The 6,541-nt window shown below is 39.7% G+C and overlaps 1 long non-coding RNA gene across 1 annotated transcript; it reads left to right on the forward strand.

Annotated features, from left to right (window-relative positions):
- Window positions 1-504: 504 nt before the first annotated feature.
- LOC117261584 (uncharacterized) lies at window positions 505-4,182 on the forward strand. The gene is made up of 3 exons (XR_004502058.2): window positions 505-740; window positions 1,061-1,154; window positions 1,251-4,182. It is a non-coding gene; the product is annotated as an uncharacterized LOC117261584 (long non-coding RNA).
- Window positions 4,183-6,541: the final 2,359 nt, after the last annotated feature.

The raw sequence follows: 6,541 nt of genomic DNA on the forward strand, positions 1-6,541 counted from the left end.
GGCAGTAGTCATTGGCAGGGACTGCGAATGGTAAACTGTGGGGGGATGTCATGCTGAGTACCGAGTACTATGCTGTGTTTTGTTGCTGTCTTCAGTTGAAACCATCGTTTGCTGTGTTTGAATATTTTGTTTATCTACATGTATGTTTAGCATTTTATTTGCATGTTTCTGTTTAGTTGCTGTCTTTAGTTATTGTTGTTTTGAGTGCAGCATTTTCTTGGTTTGAATATATTTGCATGCATGCTTGAGTTAACTGGACACAGCTGAACACAATGGAGGCAGTGATTGCAGACATGGACTGACAGCTGCATCAGCCAATCAAATGCTGCAGGCTGGCCACACTGGCCAATGATGACTCAGGGGAGGGTTTCCTCTCCACCTATATAGACAGAGCGGCAGGTTGGACTCATTGTTGCTGACAGGACCTACACACCTTGCAAGCAGAGGAGGCCTTGGTGAGGGGTGAGAGCAGGCCAGACGACTGAAACCAGCAGTGTACTGGAGGCCTTTGAACACAACTGGCAGAAGCAGGAGCTTCTGCCCAAAGCTGTGAGTTCTTCATAACCAGTTCACTGTCTGTTGGTGAAGCTGCTCGCAATTGACATAACCCTGTCTATGAAGTGCAGACTGCTGGCTATTTTTCTTGGTTCTAGGAGTAGAAAAGAGGGACCCTCGGTGGTGTGGGCCTGACCGATGTTGACTGGAAAGAGGGCGCTAAAGCAAGGACTTGGAGCACGACAGTAAGCCCTCTTGGACTGATTAATTTTAAGACTGTTTTATCTTGCCCTTTTTAAGACCTTTTCTACCATCATTTTTAGCCTATATGCATGTCTTTGCACAATAAATGTTTATTGTTGCAGCCTCTGTAATTGTGGTTTATTAAGTACTGCTCACCCTCGTAAGAATTCAGGTTACCTCATTGGTGATTTGTGATTATTATACAGTTATAGTTACTTAATTACAGCCACCTCCTTTTTACATTTTCGTAATTCAGAGTTTTAAGAATTCACAGGATTTTCATTGACAAAGTTGATTCTGCTGTGAACGATTATCCCCTCAGCCTTTCACTGAAGCCAGGTGCTGCTCATATACTGTACTTTATGGCAAATCCCCTTTGACACTATCTGACTCACAGATCATCCAACCACCATTAGGTAAGCCCCCACAATCCCTTAGGTCTCAAATTTATTGTTTCAGCTTTCGTCCTGTGTCTCTCCACCCTCTTTAACCTCCCCTGTTTCTGTTTGCAGGGCTGCTGAGGACTGAGGTAGCCTCCAGGCTCTTGGCTTAAATATCAAATGGCAACAAACTCTCAAGACATCTGTCCTCCCCTCTCTGTTTGATCAGTATAGCTTAACTTTATTCACTTCATATTATGCTGCCTGGTCAAACTAATGATACAAGGATGCTGTCTGAGTTAGATCATTTAAAATTGGAGAATGCTGATGAACGGTAAAAATTAGGTTTACTGCAGTCATTCAGAACATTCTGATTGTTCACTCATTGATTGATTGACTGATTATATGGATATAGAGGACACAGAGATAACACAGAACAAAGAGTAAACTCTTATTTCAAACATGGTCCCTGATGTCATGACAGGAGGCTGTTTCAGAAAGCAGGTTTAACAAATTCCCAACAAAATTGATGAGCTGTGAGATGGAAAACAGCTGATCAGAGTCAGTTTAATAAACTCTGAGAATGGTTACTCTGAGTGAAGCTCGTGCATGTTGAATTAAAAAAGCCCTCATCAATGGCGCTCCAATACGATGATTCACCATGGCAGCAGGTCAGTAAAACGCAGAGCCTCCATTTTAATCCAGTGGACACAGAGATATTAATGTATGAATGAGGACTGTGCACATTTCTCTTAAAAAAAAGTCTGAGCCAGGGCAGGGAAAAGTGTCAATGAGTATAATTCAATTTCAATTTTCAGTTTTATTTATAAAGCCCAGTATCACAAATCACAATTTGCCTTACAGGGCTTTACCCTTTAACGGGGGGAAAAAAACGGTAGAAACCTCAGGAAGAGCAACTGAGGAGGGATCCCTCTTCCAGGATGGACAGATGTGCAATAGATATTGTACAGAACAGATCAACATAATAAATTAACAGTAATCTGTACAACACAATGAGACAGAAAGAGAGACAGAGACAGAGAGAGAGAGAGATGCAGGACAGACGGTAATGACAGTAGCTTACAACAAGTAATATTATTACTTTCATTAATGAAAGTAATAATATTATAGTTATAATTCTGGCTGAGAGAAAGAGAGAAAGAGAGAAAAAAGAAAAAAAAAAAAAAAAAAAGGTCCCCCCGACAGACTAGGCCTAAGTCAGCCTAACTAGGGGCTGGTACAAGGCAAGCCTGAGCCGGCCCTAACTATAAGCTTTATCAAAGAGGAAAGTCTTAAGTCTAGTCTTAAATGTGGAGATGGTGTCTGCCTCCCGGACCGTAACAGGAAGATGATTCCACAAGGGGAGCCTGATAGCTGAAGGCAGGGGCGAAAATCCCATTTCATAGTTGGGGGGGGGACAATAAACAGTAAAATTTTAGAGAATAATTCCAGGGGGGACAAGGAAAAAAAGTTGTAGCCTGTCTTTTATACAACATCTTTTACCGCAATTTGACACTTTAATCTTTTCTCTATCTCTCCAACAGGCAGGCATAGGACCTTTCTTAGCACTGGCTGAGTCCACCTGCACATGTCCAGATTTAAAACAAAATGATTGAAATCAAATTAACATGTACACAATGACAACAGTCAGGTGCGCCGTGCTGTCCAAGGTGCTGAGTGTGTCTGGAGCAGAGCGGGTCTCCGTCTCCCCGTGCGCAGTAGTGTGAATATTTATGCTATTAAGTAAACGGAGAAAACATGTCTCTCATTGTTTAATAGCAGCAAAACAATAAGGCTTCATTCATCAAAGACCGAAACTCGATCTCTCTCCTTCTCTCCCTTTTTTTGCTCTGGCTCAGGTGTGTGGAATGGATCCGTCTTTGGCTGGCTGCAGTAGCAAACTGTTTTGTTTGTTTTTTTCGTTTTTTTTTTTTACCAGCAGTGAGATAAACATTTCCTGCAATTAAACTGGTGAACTGGTTTATAAACAGCATGCTGTGAGCTCTGGAGACATGTAATATGCAACATGTAATTTAACAAGGCTCATTTCACAGAGATACAGTCTAGGGTTTTTTTTAGGTAACAGTCCTTCTGCATCCCTGATTTAACTGCCAATTTTTTCTCTTTGTTACTTTGTTGAGTTGTCTTTTGCTGAGACAGTTTCTCCTACATCATATTTTCTGTCTATAGCCAACAAGTGAAGGGTTTAGATTTTATTTCCATCAGCAAAAGCCAAATATTTTACATTTTACATTACTTTACATTTAGTTTTTCACTGTTGTTTTATCAGTTCACTAACAGGTCTAAATCCACTTCTATAAATAGACTTAATTCAAGGATCAAAGTGGAGCATAAGCTTATGACTGACAAGATGTTTATCTATCGCTAACACATGTTGGCTCAAAAACAGCTATCTGGCATACAGGGAATTATACATTTGCTCTCTGAGGTTGTGATGCATCTGTTGGAGTGTCTGTCTTAAGATTAAATACATCACAAAGATGAGTCAATATTGCTTTGTGAATGTTTGCAGACTGTGTTGGATTTCATTAAAACAGTCAAAACCTTACAGGGGAGTGACTTCACTGTAAGACTGAGCTCTAAACAGAGAGGAACCATGACTGATGACAGAAAACAGCTTATTACTGGTATTTGTTCAGAGTGATCAATGTTCCGATGCAGATAATCAATTTGTTTTTGTTTTTCGTACCGATTTGGTATCCAAATTGAAAAAAAAAATTGTCTCCCACCTTTAGTGTTATAAACCGTTATAATGAAGATTCATAATCACAATTTACAGCTCAAATATGCTGCTGAACCATTGATTGGCTATCCTGAAAGGAGTAGTGGATGAGTAACAGAGTAAGAAGACACAATGGAAATAATAGTTTCAGTCATTGTGACATGACCCATTTGCTTGTGGTCTCCATTTTGAAGCCCTAAGTTCGGCATTTCAGCTGTTGCAATCTTGGATTTTTGGAGCTACAAGTGACCATATTTAGACATGAGGCTGGAGCTATGGAGGAGTGAGGGGTGGATCTGACTGAGACCCGAAGGCAGAGGTTTAAATATAGACAGTGTAGGCAGTGTGGTTGCACTAGGGTTCATGGGATGGGGGGCCCTTGTGAGTGATTTAGACCAATCAGAAATATGCCTATTTTCAAATAAGAACTTGTGTTAAAATAAAAATGGTGCAATGTGCTACATATGCCCTCGAAAAGGCAAACCCATCTCCATCATGTTTTTTTTCCCTTCTTTTTTCACGATATACTCAGAATCTATAACATATTATGTCTAAACTACAAAAACGATGTATATATATATATATATATATATATATATATATATATATGCATATCTTTTAGCTGTTTTTTGTACTATACAGATTTGCAACAGTGATTGCTGGGTAATGCATATGTTGATATTGTCCAATATCAAGTCGATATTTGATCACATGTGTATTATTACATGGGGATCTCTAGGGATTAACTCTGTTTTGGAGCCAGCCTCAAGTGGCCATTAAAGGAACTGCAGTTTGTAGCACTTCAGTGTTGGCTTAATTTTATAGCGATGGAGGTTCAATTCAATTTTAATTCAGTTCAATTAAATTTTATTTATAAAGCCCAATATCACAAATCACAATTTGCCTCAGAGAGCTTTACAGCATGTGACATCCCTCTGTCTCTGGGCCCTTTGGACACAGCTCTAGAGATACTCAGAATCATAGAAGTCTTGAACATCTACAGTCCCCTGGCAATTGAGGCCGTTCAACTGGGTAATGAGGACCATGTGACCCAGCTGAAAGCTCCAGATCAGTTACCAAATGGATCTTGAGATTTTCTCAGTGATACTCATGGACATAATTGTGGAATTTAGAATATATTCTAAGTAGTTCCAAGGAAAACCATTGACAGTGAGCATCATGGTTTATCCAGACAAATGGTGGCTGCTGTAGCACTGCAGCCTGTAGCAGCAGTGTTGCCACCATAGTCAGTGCTGTGGGTAGGGCATCAGTGCTGGAGGGGACACCAAAACAGCCCAATATGATCATCATCAATCATAATCACACATATTACATGAATTCTCCCAGTTAAGGCCCTCGCAGCCAGGTAATGCAGATGTGTGTGCCTCTGTAGAGCCTCCTGTAACTGCTGAAAAATGCCTGTTCTATCGTTATACTGTAGTGTAACATATATGCAATACATACATACAATGGCATGCAAAAGTTTGGGCAAAGTTTGGGTCTGGAAGACCATGAAAACTTTCTGAGAGAGTTGCTTGTAGGATTGCTAGAAAGGCAAATCAAAACAGCTGTTGACTGCAGAAGACCTTCAGATATGACCTTCATGCAAAACTCATCAGAAGAAACAGGCCTGATGCTTTTTGGAAACAAGTCCTGTGAACTGATGAAGTTGAAATAGAATATTCTGGACACAATGACCAAAGGCATGTTTGGAGGAAAAAAGCTATAGAATTTCATTAAAAGAACACCTGTCTCACTGATAAACACAGGGGTGGATCGATCATGCTTTGGCAGGGCCGGCCCAAGCCTCCATGGGACCCTAAGCAAAATTTGATATTGGGGCCCTCTATTACTGCCAGTAATACTGATTATTGATCATTCACACACCTACTGTAAGTTATTTCATGTTCTACTCTGTCATCACTTGTGAAACTAGATGTGAGAACTTTTTGTTGTAGTTAGATTGTAATCCACAGTGATTAAGGCCATGGAAGCAGACAACAGATTTGCAAACTTCCTGGAAAATCTTTCAATTAATATTTGGCAAAGTCAGCAACTCCCCCTACTGACCACACAGAGAATCAATACAAAAAAAACCTCAAAGAGCAGCCTGGCATGTTTTACCCTTTTATGGTTTTTAATCTGAAATGGTAGCAAATTCAGCTACAAGAGCAGCCTGGGGTTGATTTACACTTAATATTCAAAGTGTTATAGTACTAAGTGGGATACCAAATGTCATCTAGGCCAACTAAAAGTAACAAAATTAACCAGTCATTTACTGTAAACACAATCTGCTTTATTATTTTTTGTTTTAAATAAACTGCAACACAGAGGGTACAGTGGGCACAGTGGATGGAGCAAAGGATGGAGATGGACCTAAGATGAAAAACAACAACAAAAGCTAGTCATGTTAGATGTCATATTACACATGGAAATAAGTAAAATAGTACAGCTATAGCTTGTAATAAGAAAACAGTCTGCCAGTGGAACAACTGAAAATTGCTTGAAAAGTTTTGAAATAATATCCATTTGTCTAAGACATGTCCCTTTTCATATGATTATGTCTTATATTAAAAATTATTCATCTCAGAATGTTCTGCAGTACACTGAGCAATTACAAAGGTTGTTTTGTTGTTAACTTACCAGGTAGAGCTGAGGTTGCAGCAGACACAGAGGAGAC

The sequence above is a fragment of the Epinephelus lanceolatus genome, chromosome 5 (assembly GCF_041903045.1).
Source record: "Epinephelus lanceolatus isolate andai-2023 chromosome 5, ASM4190304v1, whole genome shotgun sequence".
NCBI classification, from domain to species: domain Eukaryota; kingdom Metazoa; phylum Chordata; class Actinopteri; order Perciformes; family Serranidae; genus Epinephelus; species Epinephelus lanceolatus.